Genomic DNA, 21128 nt, shown 5'->3' on the forward strand with positions numbered 1-21128 from the left:
AAGTTCTTTAGTCTTGTTATTGTGCATAGAGCTCTATATTATAGAGTCTTGTTATTGTGCATAATACTCTGTAATATGTTAAATATTTTCCAAATTTGAGAACCACTGAACTGGACTAAAGGAAAAAATAGCTGTGTACAGAGGTCTGGGTAGTCAATTTTTTTTTGTCCTAAAATATCTATCAAGTTATTTGAGGGAATGGAAAATTCTACTGTGTTTCTTCTTGCCTGCATAATTTAAAAAATTTTTTTAAATGTTAAGCCTTTCTATCTTTAATATGCGTTAATAAATTTGTTTGCTACTGTACATTGTATGTGAATGCTCACAGATTAAGTGATGTAATACATGTAAAAGCACTTAATACAGGTCCTGGCCCAGTCAGTGTTTGTCACTTTTGAATAGAAACTTTGTCTGCTCATATCCATATACACATTTTTCTTTGAAGGATCACAGAGAAGAACTGAGGCACCTGCTTTATGTCTTTCCAAGTTTACCTTTCCTTCTGGGTCTTGAAGAAGAATTAACAGCTCTCAGTTTAACTCTTAGGGCTCCTTAATAGTAGAGTAACATCTTCCTTGAGAACATGATGGGGTCTGTTTTACCAGATGCGAAAATCGCACAGGCCTTGGAGGAGACACATAGTGCTGCGTAGATTTAGACATCTGTTGTAAAAGAGCGGGACTTAAAAATGAGCCTCAGCTCTGCCCCTTGCATTTAAGGACACTCATGTATTGAGGGCGAGTCCACCTGAATGGCCTATAAGGTACAGAACAAAGCTAGTGCCTTCTAGTAATTGTGTTTATTTCAGTAAGAAATACTTTGTATTGTTCTAGTGGAATTTCTAAGCAGAACTACTAATCCAGAATGACTTTTAGGATTCTGAGTGTCAAAATAAGTTTAGTACTCTAGACAGAAAATGTAATTAGTTGTTAAAAAATTCCCTTCCATCCTGTGCTGTAGAGAATCAGTGCAGACTGGGCTAGAGGCCCAGTCCTTTAAAGCTTACTGGATGTAACAATTTACCAGGACAAATATATTCTCTTGGGAGAGAATACAATTGCCTCCTATTTATTAGCTGAAAACAATTTAAGCAATTTAAAATATTATTTTTTCTTTATAAAAGCTTCACTGGAGTGAAGCTAAAAAGCAAGAAAAAGTCTGCAACAGTTAGCATTTTCACTTGTCTATTCGAAACACTCAGAAAAGGACCTAGCTGTTTGTAAATGCTCAGTGCATGACTATAAGGAACCATCATGAAATTCATCTCATAGTCTCAGTTACCCAATATAAGAATAAAGCCATGAGTTGAATTTAGTATTAACCTACATGATATAATTGATATACATGGATCAGAGATTAAATTATTAATTTCCTAACTTCTTTTTTTTACAGAAAGAAACCAGAACATATTATCAACCCTTTGAGAACACAATATAACAAACTTTACCATTTTACCACTTCTTTGAATAGGTAAGACCCTATCCTCTCTACAATAAAAGTTTACCCACAATTGTGGAAACTAAACCTTTGTTAACCACATTTTTAAAAAAATATTTATTAAATAAGTATCAATCCATTTTGATAAGGGAAAAATATACATGCATTCTACAGCTAATAGATTTTGGATTATTAAAATAGCATTTCATAATATTTTGAATGATTTCGTAGTAAATGAATGAAAAAATCTTTCTCTGAAATGAGGATCGAACTAAGCCTGTCTCTCCTGCTATGGTTAACAATACCAATAGTGTCTTCTCAACACTTACTATGTGCCATTTGTGGTCCTACATGACTTAACTTCACATAAACTAAACCATTTATTCTGTATAACAACCCTGTGAGTAGATATAAGGGTGCTCCTTTTATAGATTAGGGGCATGAGGCAGAGAGAGAGGAGGTAGGTAGGTATAGAAGTTCACCCAAGGTTGTATCCTGGGATCTGGGATCAAGGCACTGGAAAGAACGTCAGCCCAGCGATTATTGTGAGGCTAGTTGTGGTAGAAATGCCTAGTCATCAGATTCTTGTTTGTGTTGAGTTGGTTCTCTCTGATTAAGGAAGAAAAAAAGACAATGCACTTACCCAAAGAGATGGCAGGGAAACATTTATTTTAGGTTTGTACTTGTTACTTTACAGTTGTTGCATGAGTAAATAAAGGAGTGTGTACACTTTAGCTCAGTTTACAAGCAGAAAGAATATTTTCCTTCATGTTACGTCTTTGAACTCAAAATTCCTCTGATAAAAGCAGAATAATATTACAGAAAGAGTACACATGAATGATTTCTTATTCTAGGAAATGAAGGCTGCATTTTCATGTAATCTATTGTTACTGGAAGTACTGAATATCCAGTCTTAAATCCGCTGTAGCAGTATGCACTTCTCTCTTTTCATTATTTCTTTTTTTTTTTTTTTGCGGTACGCGGGCCTCTCCCTGTCGCGGCCTCTCCCGTTGCGGAGCACAGGCTCCGGACGCGCAGGCTCAGCGGCCATGGCTCACGGGCCCAGCCGCTCTGCGGCATGTGGGATCCTCCCGGACCGGGACACGAACCCGCGTCCCCCGCATCGGCAGGCAGACGCTCAACCACTGCGCCACCAGGGAAGCCCCATTATTTCTTTATTACTTTATTTTTAATCAAGAAAGCTTACAAAGTTTCCAAAGTGAAATATGGGAAATATTATAAGAAATACCTGAGTATCAGCCACATGAATTTGAAAAAAAATGCTAACATTCAGCTTTGTTGAAATCTTTTCTAAAGAAATAAACCTTTCCCTTCTTCCTAAAATGTGTCATAATCCTGAAGATGATATAACCTTCCTATGTTTAATGATGTCCTAAATTTAATGACATATGTATGAAACAATATCCCATATAATCATTTACATTTTGCAAGTTTGTATAAATGGCATCATACTGCAGATATTCTTTTGCACCTTGCCTTCACCCAACATTAGAGATTCATCCATATTGATACATAAAGATCTGGTTGACTCACTCTGGTAAATTTGACTCATTGTAATGTTTCAATCATCTGGTGCTCAGTATTATTAACTATTATTTCTAAATAACTTTCAGCATTTTGAAGGTTTAATGCTAAACTGGTTTAAGTATGGCTTTCAGAGCATCTCCCAGATTTCTATATAAGAGATCCAAATATCTTAATATGTGATATGCCAATTCTGTTTGTTTCATTTTTTCCCATTAGAAAAGATTTTTTGTTGTTGTTTTGTTTTTTTGGCTGTAAGGATCTTGCTAACTAATGGTACTCATATTTTTTACTGCTTTTGCCATAACACAATATTGAAATTTGTTTTATTTCCCCATAGGTGAAATGCTGACTATTCCCAAACACAATGTAAATACTACCCTTCAAATTTGAAAGATACATAAAAGAAAAACACTCTTGTTTGGCCCATGGTAGCTGTTCATATGCCCTTCAAAAATCATGAGAGAGGGCTTCCCTGGTGGCACAGTGGTTGAGAGTCCTCCTGCTGATGCAGGGGACACGGGTTCCTGCCCCGGTCCAGGCAGATCCGACATGCCACGAAGCAGCTAGGCCCATGAGCCATGGCCACTGAGCCTGCGCTTCCGGAGCCTGTGCTCCGCAACGGTAAAGGCCGCAACGGTGAGAGGCCCACATACCGCAAAAAAAAAAAAAAAAAAAAAAAAAATCATGAGATAAACTTTTTAAACAGGATTTTTTTCTGATTTTCTCTATCACTATATTTAATTTTACAATTTATTTAAGGTAAAAGAAATATCAATATATAATAATATTTATAGACATAGAATATTTCATAACCATTTTATTTTCTGAAGGGAGTAAATTACTACTCTGACGGAGTTGGGAGAGAAAGAAGAGATTAACTAACCCTTGCTGAGCAAATATGAGTACATGTAAGATTTGATGCAAGCCTTGCATCAAATCAAAAAAGTACAATGCAATTTTGCAGATGGCAAATCCAGGCCAACATACGTTGGGTAACTTACTAATATCATATAGTGATTTCAGAGCCCAGATTCAAATTCATCTCTCTCAGACTTCAAAACTATACTCCTACCAGAAAAAGAATGGGGAAAACTTAACCTGTTTGATACCTAAATTGTATTCATTTATTCTACCAATATTATTAGGATTCATTTATGAGAGTTGAGGGGACTGGTGTTAGAAAAGTAAGGAAGGCACAATGTCTACCCAAAGAGAGAAAACAAGCTATTCAACATCATTCTCAATGGTGAAAAACTGAAACCATTTCCACTAAGATCAGGAACAAGACAAGGTTGCCCACTCTCACCACTATTATTCAACATTATTAGCCACAGCAATCAGAGAAGAAAAAGAAATAAAAGGAATCCAAATCGGAAAAGAAGAAGTAAAACTGTCACTGTTTGCAGATGACATGATACTATACATAGAGAATCCTAAAGATGCTACCAGAAAACTACTAGAGCTAATCAATGAGTTTGGTAAAGTAGCAGAATACAAAATTAATGCACAGAAATCTCTTGCATGCCTATATACTAATGATGAAAAATCTGAAAGAAAAATTAAAGAAGCACTCCCATCTACCACTGCAACAAAAAGAATAAAATACTTAGGAATAAACCTACCTAAGAAGAAAAAAGACCTGTATTCAGAAAACTATAAGACACTGATGAAAGAAATTAAAGATGATACAAAGTGATGGAGAGATATGCCATGTTCTTGGATTGGAAGAATCAACATTGTGAAAATGACTCTTAATACCCAAAGCAATCTACAGGTTCAGTGCAATCCCTATCAAACTACCACTGGCATTTTTCACAGAACTAGAACAAAAAATTTCACAATTTGTGTGGAAACACAAAAGACCCTGAATAGCCCAAGCAATCTTGAGAAAGAAAAACGGAGCTGGAGGAATCAGGCTCCCTGACTTCAGACTATACTACAAAGCTACAGTAACCAAGACAGTATGGTACTGGCACAAAAACAGAAATATAGATCAATGGAACAGGATAGAAAGCCCAGAGATAAACCCACACACACCTTATCTTTGATGAAGGAGGCAAGACTATACAATAGAGAAAAGATAGCATCTTCAATAAGTGGTGCTGGGAAAACTGGACAGCTACATTTAAAAGAATGAAATTAGAACACTCCCTAACACCATACACAAAAGTAAACTCAAAATGGATGAAAGACCTAAATGTAAGGCCAGACCCTATAAAACTCTTACAGGAAATCATAGGCAGAACACTCTATGATTTAAACCACAGCAAGATCCTTTTTGACCCACCTCCTAGAGAAATGGAAATAAAAACAAGAATAAACAAATGGGACCTAATGAAACTTAAAAGCTTTTGCACAGCAAAGGATACCATAAACAAGACCAAAAGACAACCCTCAGAATGGGAAAAAATATTTGCAAATGAAGCAACTAACAAAGGATTAATCTTCAAAATTTAAAAGCAGCTCATGCAGCTCAATATCAAAAAAACAAACAACCCAATCCAAAAATGGGCAGAAGACCTAAATAGACATTTCTCCAAAGAAGATATACAGATTGCCAACAAACACATGAAAGGATGCTCAACATCACTAATTATTAGAGAAATGCAAATCAGAACTATAATGAGGTATCACCTTATACCAGTCAGAATGGCCATCATCAAAAAATCTACAAACAATAAATGCTGCAGAGGGTGGAGAAAAGGGAAACCTCTTGCACTGTTGGAGTGTAAATTGATACAGCCACTATGGAGAACAGTATGGAGGTTCCTTAAAAAACTAAAATTAGAACTACCATATGACCCAGCAGTCCAACTACTGGGCATATACCCTGAGAAAACCATAATTCAAAAAGAGTCATATACCACAATGTTCATTGCAGCTCTATTTACAATAGTCAGGACATGGAAGCAACCTAAGTGTCCATCGACAGATGAATGGATAAAGAAGATGTGGAACGTATACAGAATGGAATATTACTCAGCCCTAAAAAGAAATGAAACTGAGTTATTTGTAGCAAGGTGGATGGACCTAGAGACTGTCAAACAGAGTGAAGTAAGTCAGAAAGAGAAAAACAAATACCATATGCTAACACATATATATGGAATCTAAAAAAAAAATGCTTCTGAAGAACCTAGCGTCAGAACGGGAATAAAGATGCAGACATAGAGAATGGACTTGAGTACACGGGGAGGGGGAAGGGTAAGCTGGGACGAAGTGAGAGAGTGGCATGGACTTATTTATACACTACAAAATGTAAAATAGATAGCTAGTGGGAAGCAGCCGCATAGCACAGGGAGATCAGCTTGGTTCTTTGTGTCCAGCTAGAAAGGTGGGATAGAGAGGGTGGGAGGGAGATGCAAGAGGGAGGAGATATGGGGATATATGTATACATATAGCTGATCCACTTTGTTATACAGCAGAAACTAACACACCATTGTAAAGCAATTATACTCCAATAAAGATGTTAATAAAAGAAAACAAACTATTGAGAATGGCAAAGATTCCTTCTGTCAACTTAAAAAATGCACAACTTGAGAGTTGCAAGTTAAGTTTTATTTGGGGCAAGATGAGGACTGCAGCCCTGGAGACAGCATTTCAGATAGCTCTGAGAAACCGCTCCAAGGAGGCAGGGGGGAAGGTCAGTATATATGTGATTTTGGTGAAGGGGGAATACATGCAATCAAGCACATATTTTTCTACAGAAGGTTTCTGCTAGTCTCGTGCAGGTTACTGCTAGTCACGGGAAGCAGAAGTCACAGCGAAGGATTTTACTGCTTTTCTAGATCTGAGGAGGTATAAGAATTGGGCTCATAAAATCGGCTCCTGAGAATATCTAACTATCTGAAGACCTGTTCTGCCTGTTTACGCCACCCCTGTCCCCGGAGCACAGAGTGCCTCATTTCTGCTGTCCACCCTGAACTCCTTTCGGGGGTGTTGAAAATCAGCAGCTGCAGTACCTGATCTAATCCTTGTAGAGGTAGATAACAAATGCCAATGGCAAGTGCCAATTTGTAGTTGACACTTCAGTGATATCATAAATGTGACTATTAGATATCTCTATTTTGCTATGCTAACATTGAATGGGATAATAGGAGTGAAAATGCTTTGTAAATGACAAAATCTTTATAATCATGTGCTAATATTACTAATTCTGTAAAATTTAGAATTGAATTTTTCAAACCTAATACGTGTAGTTCTTAGTATAAAGGTTGATATATCTCTCTAACATTTAAGTCTGACTACTTCATATAATATCAGCATCTTTTTGACACAAAAGTCCCATGTAGACATTTAAAGCATAGTAAACGACTCTGACGATTGCTTTATTTCTGGCCTCCACGACCTATTAGAGGCATATTATTTAACCTTCTTAAGCCTCATTTCAGATAATAACAGTAACAAGCTCATCTCTGTCCAGAATCTAATCATTTCTCATTGTCTTTACCTGTATCATTGGAATCTACTCTCTCTCATTTTAGCGAATGCAGTAGCCTCCTGTGCTCAATATTGCTCTTGTATAATGCATTGTTCGCATAGTCTGATCTTTTATAAATCAATTGATATGAATCTTTTGTTCAGAATCCACCAATGACTGCCCTTAATAGAAGAAAACCCACACTCCTGCTGTGGCCAGGAAGGTGCTATATAAGCTGACATCTTCTACCTCCCTGATGTAATCTCAACATCCTCTCTTTCCCCACTGAGGGCAGAGACTATGTGATGTTCTGAGCTGTGTCTAGAATGGCATCTCTATCTTGGTGGACCCTCACTTTTTGAAGGACTAGAGAGGTGTGCAAAGGTTACTTTGGAATACACATGCTATCTTTCACGCACACCAGTGATGGTTGGTGCCCTTTTCAGGATTCTTTCAGTTTGTCTTAATAGAGTCCCTTGCTTCTGGAATGCTGAGGAGCTTTCCTGCATCTTTTAGACACATGATTTTATAGCATTATGACAAAATTTTATTCTACTGATATGTAATCTTTAATCTTAATTTATAGCACCAGAAACACAGAAAAATTAGCTGAGTGGAAATGAGAAAATGAAAGCAGAACATATTTATTTTCCTATTCCACACCATCTTTTGTCTACATAATAATGACTTGCCACAACCTGACATTGCTTAGATTTTGCTTTATCTTCAGAATAGATTTACATCTTTTCATCATACATCGATGGGTGAAGTTTATCCTTTAAGACAATGTTCTGTAAAATAGGCTGATTTTTTTGTTTCATTTTTACAGTATTCCTTAGGAGTAGCACTTGATGAATGTTTACACTGTTGAGAACATTTGCCAAGAGAAAGACAAACAGTAGGACCACAATACCCCAAGAGTTAAGGGAAAGAGAAAGAAGCTCTGGTATTTTCACCATCCTTTCTGAAAATAAGTACCTTGACTTGTGCTGATTACTGTCTCATCAGCATTCAGCTCTGGTCTGTGGCAGTCTGTGTGAATAATTTTAAAGGCAGATTAAACATTCTAAAAATAAAATTCTATTGGTAAATTAGGATATCAGATGTTCCCTTTATGAAAGACGTTTCTAATCTGCACTATCAGCTGGCAGTCATACCCAGACCCCAAACTGTTCTGGCTCTAACTGAGCAAGAACCTATTCTGGGGTGAGGTTTTGAAGAGGGATGTCTCTTGGTTAACTCAAGACAGAAAGAGGGAGAATTGCCCACATACTCTGGCAGGAGTTAAAATAACAATAACAGTCCTCCTACTTAACAGGCTGAGTCATAAGCACATTCTACTGAGTTCTCTGCAATTCCAAGCAGATTGTTTGGGCTGCAATTCTGTAGGCAGAGGTGGGCACCACCTGCTGCTGCAAAAGGCTCTAGTTCTTGTTCACGAGGGTGCTGTTATTAAGTCTTGCCTTTTAACAGTTTGGCCAGATGGAGATAGGAAAAGACAAAAATTGGGTGCTGATGAGCACTTTTTCTAATGCTTAGAATAAGTAATAGTTATTATGCATTTAGCATTTAGTTCTTTTATTTGGCCATGACTACAAGTCAGTTAATAAGGGAGGCTTACTGTGGGAGGTCTTAAAAGCCAAATCTTGTTGGATGTTTGCCTTTAGAAAATTCTGTAGACCTGTTGCAGTAGCCTTTTCTCAGTCAATTTGGGGAAGGAGTCAAAGTCAATAAGTCTACTTTTTGCTTAAGTAGAAGAGGGAAAATTATTTTATGGTCACTGAGGTACTTCATAATGCAAGTGCCAGGCACCCTTAACCCTCAGTATGGGCCTCCGGTACATTACCTGAAGCTTTCAATGGCCTTTGATGAGCTTCCCTCTTCCTGACTCTTGTATAATCTGTCTCTCCATCATGTGACTTTTTCATATAGATCATATCACTTCTTTTCCCTATTTAAAACTTTTCTATAATATAAAGGTCCAAACTCACTAAAGACCCTCCAAACTAGGGCTCTAAGTAGCCACTTCTAGACAATCTCCAATCCCTGTCTCTTAGTTGCCTTTCCTTCATTCTAACCAGAACAGACTACCTGTCGTTTCTTCAACTTAATTATTTCTTTGTACACCATGTTTTTCTCATATTACTTATTGCCTTTGTTATTTCTGCAACTCCTGCCTAAATACTCTTTTTCCTCTTGTCTGGCTTACAAAAGCTTATGCCTTTTCAATTCAAATGTCATTCCTTCTATGAAGCTTTCTTCTCCAGCCTGAAAAGTAGCATTAATTGTAGCTTTTGAGGGAGGAGGCACTTTCATAGCCCTTTAAGTGTATCTAGACTACAGAAAAATCATCTTGCTGTGTAATTATTTTCATCTGTCTTTCTCCCCGGCTCTGTGAAGTCCTCAAAGTCAAAAGTTTTTGTCTTCATCATATTTGTGCCTCCAGAAATGTGTTATTCTATGTGAAACAAATTAATATTTAATAAATTGTTAATAGCTAATAACAACAATAAATAATGAGTAAATAATGCTTGAAAGAGTGAGTAGGTGGTATATAAATGAGGGGTTAAAGAGGTGAAAAACAAATGAGCTCTAGCCCAAGGTAGCAGATTTACAAAATAGGTTTTATGATGGCAGTTGTTTTTTAATAGTCATTTCTCTTGTGTGTGTGATTGTTTGTTTGTTTGTTGTGGATAAGAAAAAAAGAGTATGTTTATAGTAAGAAGGAAGGAGGAAGCTGACACTGTGATTCCCAAAGGGAATATTTAAGGAAACAAAGCTTTGGAGGAGGCAGGAAAAGATCTGCTAAAGAACAAGTGGAGATATTAATATTAACAAAAGCAGGGGCCACCTGTTCTAAGATAAAGTGAAGACAATAAGGGAGGATGAAGAAGAACTGTGGAGACAGGAAATAGACCAGGTGTAAAGTCTTCTATCATCTCAGGAAAGGCAGTGCTTTCGCTTTCACTTTGTCCTTGGCAAACATCAAACTGTCCTAAGATTCTCTGAAAATGATTGCAAATTCTGTCTCCACCTTGGCCTCAAGGCAGGCATTAGAATAGGACCAACCTGAAGGCTGGGCTCTTTGCACCATCCATACCAGAAAAAGTAAGGGGTATGAAGAAGGTAATTTAGGAAGAGCAGCAGGAAATGCTCTTGCCTCAAGTTGACTCTCTCCCTTCTCCCACTCCAACACCCATGGACTGTCCTGGTGCTGTCGGGATTTGCTGTGTAGGCAACAAATGGAGCATAGTTACTGAAATTTGTTTCATTTAACCCTGTTGCTTCTATTAGTCTCATCCTTTTTTTTTCCTAATCTCATTATATAGTTCTTCAAACTTTTCTCCAAGTATATTAGTTAGGATTGGCTAGTTGCTAAAACAAGTAGATTCAGAAGTGTGTTATCACTTTATTTCTTGCTCATTTAACAGTCCTAGATTAGTGTTTGGGTTGGGAAGCTGTCTTCCCTCTTCATAGTCAACTAGGTATCCAGACTCCTTTTATTTGTGGCTTTGTTATTGTCTCTATCCAGCTGGTAGAAGGGCAAAGACCAAGGAGGAGCACATGGAAATGTGTATGACTGAAACCTAGCAGTGAACATATGATATCTTCTCACATTCCATTAAAGCTGGGTCATGTGACCACATCTAACTGCAAGGGAGGTTAGGAGATGTAACCCTGCTGTGTGCTGAGGAAAAAGAAGACAGAGATTTTGATAACCTGCTAGCAGTCTCTGTTATACCCAAAGAAAATCTGTCTATGGAATTAATATATTTGAACATATGGATCAAATAGTTCAAGCCCTGACAAGAATAGATGCCATTCATACCATAGAGATAAAACTATGAATCATAATCTCAGTATCATGTTAAAATAGTAAATATATTAGATACTTCAGTTTATCAAAGTTAATTCATGCAGTAGTACACAAATAAGATATTTTTTAAAACACTCCTTATAAAAATAAATGTTGTATCCAAAAGGATAATGGCTCAAAAAGCATAGTGCCTGGTATTGCTCTTGGTTTTCTTCAATAACTGCTTGCTAAAAGAATCAAATTATTAATTGATAAATGTAGAAAGCATCATTCTAGAACAAAATAAATATTTATACTCTGATGAGTTTCTAAAATGCATTATAAAAAGACATGAGTTGGGATGGTAAAATAAAAACTCATTTTGAACTGAAAAAAGGTGCCCTTTTAAAGAAAAATAAGCAAAGGTAAAATATTGAGGAAAAAACCCACAGTTTGTACTTATGCAAAAAATTTTAAAGAATTTTGATTTTTGGATGAACTCACAAATAATATAGGCCCCATATTATATTTTTTATTTGTTTTATCAGTACCATTTATTTGGTGAGTAGTAAATATTGCTGTTTATATGGAGGGTAGCTGTGCATATAATTTTATGTGGCCAGAATATTGTGTTACAGTGTTGTTTAAAAGCCATTCAATCAGGTAAACATTCTGCAAAATCAACTTACCTGCTAATAATTCTGTAACAAAGCTTCAGGTTCCTGTGACTGTGGAACACTTGGGTTTTTGTGAGCATATTTCATTGCAGTAAGTGTATGATCACTGTTTTTTCTTTGAAGATTAAAACTCCTTTTCCCTTTAAGAATGGGTAGCAATTTAATCAAGTTCTCGTGGCATCAGAGAGCATTTTAAAATGAAGGAACCCTAATAAAAATGGCCCTTCCTGCAAGTATATAAGGAAAAATGGTTTAGTGCATCAGCCTGTGTAAGAAGAATGAGAAGTGATAAGCAAAACTCAAACTTGGCTGAACCTGGAGGCTGATTCCTTCTGAGTGTCTCTGTCAGATCTTTCTTCCTAAGCACTATAGCGATTTACTTAAGCATGCTAATTTCTTGTGATTAATTTTTCTTACTCTTTTTTTTCCTCACCCACCCCCTGCACTTTTTTTAATGAATGTCAAGGACTCCCGTTGTACCATGTGCTCAGTAATTACTACAGAAGGCAGTTTGATTCCGAGACAGTTGTAGTCTCTGTAAGAGAAATTTAGAATTCACTAAAGCAAATACTTTAGTGAGGGGGTGCCAAAGCTTGAGTCATTTAAAACCATTGTGAACAGCTCCCTAGGAAAGATCCGGTAGTAATCAATCTTGAATAAAGAGCAAAGGAGCAAAACAATCAAAAAGACCTTTTTCCAAGACAGACTGCTGTGGTACTAGAAAGTTCTTGCTACTGGGAAGCAGTGTGTAAGCCTCTTTGTTTCAGGCTTGTGTATTCCTTTTTGGCATATGTTTACAACTGGAGCGGGTCTTGCTTTTGAAACCTAAGAATTCTAAAGGAAACTTTGTTTTAAAAGGAAGAGGAATTGAAAAATAGAGTAATTTAAGATAATGTAACATAACATACATGTACACTTAACTATAATATATAGACAAATATCTACAGATCATTTAAATATACACTACAAGAGTGTTATTTGAATGGAGCACAAGGGCAGGGAAGTTCTTCAATGAAGCTCTGTAGGGAAGTAACATAACTTTTATATAATTTTCTCATTACAGACCTGAGTAACTATATTACGTAATTTAGATCCCATTTGTTTGTTTTTGCTTTTATTTACTTTAGGAGACGGATCCAAAACAATATTGCTGCAATTTATGTCAGAGTGTTCTGCCTATTTTCCTCTAGGAGTTTTATAGTATCTGGTCTTACATTTTGGTCTTTAATCCACTTTGGGTTTACTTTTGTATCTGGTGTTAGAGAATGTTCTGATTTCATTTTTTTACATGTAGCTGTCCAATTTTCCCAGCACCACTTATTGAAGAGACTATCTTTTCTCCATTGTATATTCTTGCGTCCTTTGTCATGGATTGATTGACCATAAGTGTGTGGGTTTATTTCTGGCTTCTCTATTCTGTTCCACTGATCTGTGTCTGTTTTTGTGCCAGTATTATACTATTTTGACTACTGTACCTTTGTAGTATAGTCTGAAATCAGGGAGTGTGAGTCCTCCAGCTCTGTTCTTCTTTCTCAAGATTATTTTGGCTATTTCATATATGAAATGAAAGATTTAATAATTTAATATAAATATTTAATCATGAAATTTAATATTTTAATTAGGTGTTTGGTAACTATACTATTACCTCATTAAAATGTAACTTTCATGAGGATGGGAATTTTGCATGACCTGTCGGGCACTGAGTGACCTACCTGTGTTTCAAAATAAATATCTTATATCCTTCCCCCATCTCCAATCCCACCAGGACTACTTTAATTCAAATTCTTATATGCACTCTCATTGATTATCACATTATTGACCATCTATCTACTTTTCCTGTTTCTGATCATAACCTTCTATAACCCTTCCTATGGCTCATTTTCTCATTCATCATTGGCTTAAAGTTTCTCAGTGATGTACTGTTAATGCTTAAATTTATCCTACACAGGCTGACAATATGCTTCATCATCTGGACACTTGCTTCTCTGAAGCACATCCACTCTCCTATTTCTGGCATTCTGAAACATCCTTGATGTTTTCTAGCATGTTGCCTGTTGTCTTCTACCCCCATGTCTTAGTGTTGCTGATTTTGTGATTAGAATTACACCCTTGTCCACCATGAATGCCCTTCAAGACTGAAAGCACATTTTGCCATTATGAAGTCTCCCACAAACTTTTTGATTTCATAGGAACTTCCACAGAATCCCTGTATACCTCTATTAAAACACTTATCATATCATCACTTAACTGTATGATGTCATATTGATTTCTCTCAATAGCTTAAGACCAAAAGCTGAGTCTTGCTAGTACTTACATATCCTGAGCATCTAGAAACATGCCTGTGACATAATAGGTGCTTAATAAATATTGTTAAATTTCACCAGAACATTTTCTAACCAGATATGTCTCTCTTCTACTGCTCATAATTAAGGCACTTGTGTCACTTTTTTTTCTTTTAGTTAAGAATGAGTGAGGCAGTCTCTTATTTACAAATTATTTCTGAAAAGACTTTTATTTTTTCCTAAGAAATTTTGGTTTCCTTTACATTTGAGGTCTGTGGTTCCTCAAAGGAGATATATCTGTGCATCATAATTTGCATTATCCTGACCTTACTAAGAAAATATTTATGTTTAACTGAAATTTCTGTTTCCCTTGGCCTCTACAATTTAAATGCCAGACATGGAATATAGTTTTAGTTTTAAAATCTAAACTATTCATTCTAATTTTTTAAAGATAAAACAGAGAGAAAAAGGTAACAAAGATAAAATTAAATCTTGCTGCTTAGAAATTCTCAACCAAAATGCCTACTGGAAATATGGATCTCATGTGAAACTAAATGACAATTGTTTATGGCCATTTTCTTGGAGTAATGCAGTTACCTTATTTCACTGGATTTCTTGATCCCATCCTGAGTTCTCATTTTTTACATAGCTTAATGCTGACTTTCTAACCTAAATTTGGAGTATTTCCTCGCCTTAGTTTACGTCCTAGTTTAAAGTAAAAGATTTTAAAAAAATAAAAGAAGCAAATTCTTTTGATCCCATACTTCAGTGGGTGAGGGTAGTGCTTTTTCCATCTATTTCTGTCTGACACTTTTTAATAGTCTCATCTAGTGTCAAGAAAACTGCCAAGTGGATATGAGTGGTCTATTAGTACTTGGTTTGACCAAATGGAGACCCATGAGCCATGCTCTGAAAGTCCCGTTACCCATGTCTTCTAATCTGATGCCACAGTCTGATATTTCTCTTTTATAATAGTACATCACTTTCTTTATAGGCTTCCAGAAATAATAAAAAAAATTTTCTCATTGTAATGATCAATGTCTAAGGGTTTTGAGAAACTGAAGTAGAACTTTTGTGAACTTTTCTTCATTTTGAAAAAAAAACCTATTGTACTGAAACAATAGGTTCTAATACAATAGGTTCTAAGCATTTAAAAAGAAGACAATGTAGAAATAATTCATATGCTTGCTTCTTGCTGAGAAGCCAATTCTTAATCTATAGATTTATTTGTGGTACCCAAGTTCTTCAGCATGGAATTGAAAAGAATTTCAAAAAATGTTTTAGAGATTAACGGTGGCAGAGACAGAAAGATTCTCCAGATTTGCCTATTTATTGCTTCTATAAGAACACTAAGGTGAATTCTTGGATGTGTAGATTAGAAATCTAAAAATCAAAGAGTGCCAACCAAAAGCTCAGACACAACCTACCTGAATGAAGCAGGTTTACTGCTACTGTGTTCCTCTTGCCTCAGGTCATCTGCAGTCCCAGGCAGAGGAGGCACAGTCCACAGCAGCCCTTTTTCTCTTTCCTTTTCAGAGATGTTATCACCAGCAACACCTCTAACGTGCCCAGAGGTTTATCATCAGCCTTATCTGTCCCCTTTTCTCCCCTTCTCCTACTGCCATTAAAAAAGCATAAAGTTCCTATCCTTTAACAATGCAATGGTTATAATGAAGTGTTAAAAACGTATTGGGTTTAATTTAAAAAGTAAGCACTGCCCAAAGAATATATTTTAAAAATTAACGTGCTTCCTCAAAATTCTTGTGACTTTCATAGAAATGTGTTTCATTTAAAAATTAATTTAGCATTTTTTACATTCCAAACCATGTTTTTATTTGCTCTTGGCCAGGTCCTATTTGCTTTAATTGCCTAAGATGGGTCTGTTTTTATATCAAAATGTTTTTATCTGTGACCTCACCATATAATTTTGCCACATCAATGCCTATATATACATTGACTTCTACGTGTAAGATTGGAATATTTGTCTTTGTAGAAAAATTAATTATTGTGAATATTTCTTTACTTGAATACTTTTTTCAGCTCAATTTTTAATCATCTCATAAACATAGTCTAATTACATATATTTCAGGCCTGGAGGATTTAGCAAATTTATGTCACATCATATCACTCCAGAAGGTTAGCAGAATACAAGCCACAAGCCATAAAAGTTGAACTGATTTCTAGAATTCACTCCAGGGTACATAAAGATATGTCAGCTCAAAGAAATATCTCAAACAGTATATGAGGACTGACTGACCCACGTGGATCAGACATGAGTTGTGAGGGAATTCCAAATGATAAGGATTCTGTGACGTGTTTGTTGTTGTTTTTTTTTGGCCCAACTCAGCTGATGGAGTGAACAAGGCTACTTTCAGCTTAACTCAGAATTCTCCTGAGTCACAATTGCAGACACACTGTACAACATGGCACACAGCCTGACCCAAATCCGAAAAGAAAGAAAATAGAAAAAAGTTGATCTGCTTTATATGACTCATACTTTACTTTTATATGACTCATATTTTACCTTTCCCTAGAAGAAAATTAGTATTTATTATAATTAACTAGGTTTTGGACTCTCCCTGGATGCAGTAGTTTAGTATATTTAAAAATGGATGTTATACAAATATTTTGCATCTATCCATTTTTCTTTCCAAATATATATGAGTTAGAAGGCCTATATTCATGTAGCACCTGTGATGGCCTCTGTCATTGCATTAACTGTGTTATCTTGTAACATAAGTATTTCAAACACATCTGACCTCTTCAGTATAGTGTGAGCTGTTCGTGGCCAGAATCCATAATTTAATCGTCATTGTATTCCTAGTGCCTAAAAGCTTGGTATGAAGCTGGTATTTCATAAGTGTTTATTGAATAAGATTCTAGAAAACACAATAAATAAATTGATAATTGATGACAATCTGAAAGTTAAATGAAGGCTCAATACGTGCTTTGTTAAAGCAATTTATAAATAGTGCCTCTTAAGGAAAAGTCCAGTTCTTCAGTCTGTTCAGGCTCTCTTTTTCTTAGCGTTCTCCATTTTCTTGCTTCAGTGTCTCATCAGATGAATCCAGATCTGACCGGGCTCATGCGTCTCTGTAACCCACTATCACATTTCAAATAACAACAAAGTAAATAAAATTTTAAAAGTGGTGTCTAAAAGAACCTCATGAGACTCACACTGAACAAAAACAAACCAAAAAAAAAAAAAAAGAATTCCATCTTACAGTGTTCATCAAAAAATCAAGCAAAATATTCCCTAACACTATGTAGTTTAATGAAAGAGCACTCTTCAGAACATGGTATGTGACTCAACTTAAGAAATCTGAACTTGAGTTACAAACTGACCTCAAGAAAATAATAAAGTAAATGCCTGTCAAAATAGTATAAAACATGATACTTCTCACAACAAACAGATCGGTAATAAGGTTTGTAAATAGGTAGATGATAGATAGGTAGATAGATGGATAGGTAGAATAGAGAAACTTTAATTTATAAGCAGTCTGGTAAAAGAAGACAGGTTTTATTTTAATTAAGTTTTCGAACATGGAACCTAGCCTCTCATTTCAATCCTGATCTCATCACCAAGTCCAGGTCTATGTGCTCCTTTTCTAAAGTAGCTTTCTTTAAGAGTTGCTTCCATCTTTAATCATGCATCCTTCCAATTCACTTTTAATACCATTGCTGGATCAATCATTCTAAAAAATAAACCTGATTATGTCACATCTTTTGCGGGTGCCCTCTGGCCTTCAGGAGAGTCTTAAGTATGGCTTACTATACCCCTTTATGATTCCACCCTTGCCTGCCTGTCAGCCTCCTTTCCCCATGTCCCACTTCACTTCTGGACCACAGTGAACAATCCTGTGCTCTACACATGTTCCTCATTCATTTGTGTAGTAAACATATGTTGTTGAACTTACTCTGTGTGACACACTGTACTAGGTGCAGGTGATGCAGATATGAAATCCTCCCCCTCCAAGAGCTCACAGCTTCTTGAGGAAGACAGAATAGGGAGGAACATCTAACATAGAGTGAAAACTGGAGTTAAGGATGCCAAAATAGTGCTCATTATGGTATCTTCCTGGAAGGTGTTGCCTAGCCCAAGTCAAAAATAGCATAGGATGTGGTCACCCAGACTCTTTCTTCCTAGAAAGCTTCCCCTCCTTTCTTTGGCTAACTCCTACTTGTCCTTTAAACTCAACTCGATGTTACCTCCTCCGGAAAGTATTGACTTCCCAGTGTGGTAAGAACTGCCTGTGTGCCTTCACAATTTCCTGTCCTTATCTGCGTCACAGCATGGACCACATGACTTTTTGTTGTTGGTTTGTCTGTGAACTCCTCCAGCATAAGTGCTATATATTTTTTCTTGTATCCCCAGTGCATTCCCTATGATACATAGAGCTTTTCCATTAATGTTTGGGAGACATTTCTCAAACAATTAATTGCTTAATGAATTAAGATTTGTAACCTCAGTTGCAAGGCATTTTAGAAGTCATATAGGCCAACATCCCCTTGATACTATAACGTTCATGACAGGATGGGCGTTCAACTTATGCTTGAACACATCCACTGACAAGGAGTGCATTAAGTTCAAAGAAGTGCAGAAAACAAATGCGGCAACTGATTATCCTAGAAGTCCATATACACTTACTATATTTAGAACAAGATTTTAATCTGAACATGTTCAGAGGCAGAGCTTCAGTCGCATGGCTTGTGTTTTTGAAAGAGGAATTGTTCATCAAAAGATAAGGGACTGAGCAGATCAGATAAAGTGGCAGAAAAGAGTACAAGTGGCATCTTGTTTATAACTTCCCAGGACTTCATCCTTTCTTGTCTTAAATAGCTAAAAGCAGATCCTATTCATGGAAAACCATAAAGTATTTCGTTTTTAAATAAATCCTTCACTGCCAACTCTCCATCCTTTTTTTTTTCTTTTCATAACTCCTATTTTCTTCTCCAACTTTTCACGTTTTGGTTTTTTTTTGTTTGTCTTTGATTCTAGCATCTTATTTTGTGATATATAACACAGGCTCCAAGTTTACCTGGCTCATGACCCTGCTCCCATCTCCTGTAAAGAAATCTCTGAAGCATCTTGTCCTCAAGCACTGATTGCTGTTTTTACATCGTAACCCCTTTAACACCCAACCAGTTCCCTATAAGGTGGTTCTCAGGTGTCTGGAACTAAAGGATGTTCATTTGATGGCGGTGCCAGTAAATACTTAGGACATACTTTTTTTTTTGGAAAACCTATAATTCTATAGAATAGGCCTTAGGTTTGTACCCAAAGGAGATTTATTTTTACAGTGCTTTATTATGTGACACTGGACAAAGTCTGACAAATCTGGAATCAGATTTCAAACTGGAAAAAGTTTAAGGCAAAATGATTAATTGTCAAAATCCAAATGACAATTTCCCTCCTATCCTTTTTATCCTTTTTATTTATGCTTAAAGAAAATTGTATTAAAATTATTATGATTGAATTTCTCTTTATATGGCAAAAGAAAAGTCAAAAGGTCAAAATTTATCCATTCAGTAGTTCCCTTGTTTATGAAACTGACACTCAGGTTTTGTTCATGTCTAAGTTTGTATACCTTGTACACCTAGTAAATGGGAGAACCAGTATTCAACCCTAATTTTCTTGTTAGAAATCTATTACTTATTACACTATATCTCCAGGTCCTTAGTGAACTATCATCAGTAGAGGCTAAAGCTTTAGAGCATTTAAATATTATTTATTTCTGATATGTATACTGTATTTATTAGTTCTCTTATATAATATGAAAAAGGGCCAGAAATAATATACAACTGTGAAGTACAGGTTGTATGCCATGGTCACATAAAGCTCCTTACCCAGTTTAATGTGATAGACTGTTATCAGTGGAATGGGTGTATGAAGTTAGTGTCCTTATCTGGACTGGATTCTCCTAGTTCCTACCCCATTCCACCAACACCTTGGCGAAAGAGCAAGCAATGGAATGGATATATTAGTAGATTTGGCTTCTCATTCCAGATCTCCCTGGAAGTGTCTAACTTTGTCAAATAATTTACTCTCTCTGGCCTCAGTTTTTCAATATGTGGCAAACCATACATTGAATCCTATTGCTAAAAATGTTCAAATAAAAGCCACAAATTAATAACAAATAATAGGTAACATTTATTGAGCACTTCCAACTTGCCTGGAATTATGCTTGCTTTATTTGTATTACCCTGTCTAATTCTATCAATAACATAGCATTGGCTCGTTGTATACTCTGTGTCCATTATCATTAGAAATAATGATGCACTCAACAACTCTCTTGATGTGAATTGTTTATTAGTCATGGTGTGTGGTGAAGAATGAATCATCCTTATCGGTATTTTACAATCAGCCTGAAAAGACATGAAACAAAAAGACATGAAACAAATATCTGGATTTTCAAATTCTCATGTCGTCAAGAACTTTTCCTCAGTTTTGTATAGAGACAAAGAGAAAATATGTAGGGTTGTAATTTGTTAGTCAACAGCTATTGAAGCTTGGAACTCCTCAGCATTTGTTAGGAAAGATACAGATTCTGCATAAATTTCTTATATTGTTAGGGACCAAAACAAAAGTTTCTGTTTTGTAGTACTGATATGGATAGTTAGTAGTATAAAGCATAATTGAGCCTACATGGAAAAGGGAATCAATATTCATATGCTTAATTGTATTATATAACTTGTTGCATTCTTTTGTTCATCCTTGGTTATGTATCAGTACAAAATTAGAATCCCAGTGTTTTTATTGAACTGGCACATTACATGATGACAGGGCAGAGCACATCACAGAAAACATTCTAGAATTGCTAATGCCAACTGCATTATAAAAATGGAGACATGCTTATCTAGCACACAGTGTGTTTTTCCTTTAGATTTTCCAAGCTTGCATTGTTTCTCCTTTTGCCAATTTTTGAGAGTATTTAATGTTGCCTGGTAATAACTATAATCAGTGACTCTTT

General features: G+C 36.0%; 1 protein-coding gene across 50 annotated transcripts in view; it reads left to right on the forward strand.

Annotated features, from left to right (window-relative positions):
* MAP2 (microtubule associated protein 2) overlaps positions 1-21128 on the forward strand; it is a 283205-nt gene that overhangs the window by 177360 nt on the left and 84717 nt on the right. For 32 of the 50 annotated variants that reach the window (XM_067026736.1, XM_067026746.1, XM_067026723.1 and 29 more), the window contains one exon: positions 1393-1470. The exons of the other annotated variants lie outside the window; for them this stretch is intronic. The gene's annotated coding sequence lies outside the window, so the exon portion shown is untranslated. The remainder of the gene's footprint in view (positions 1-1392; positions 1471-21128) is intronic. 50 annotated transcript variants of the gene reach the window in all.

This window comes from Kogia breviceps, chromosome 2 (assembly GCF_026419965.1).
Source record: "Kogia breviceps isolate mKogBre1 chromosome 2, mKogBre1 haplotype 1, whole genome shotgun sequence".
NCBI lineage: Eukaryota > Metazoa > Chordata > Mammalia > Artiodactyla > Physeteridae > Kogia > Kogia breviceps.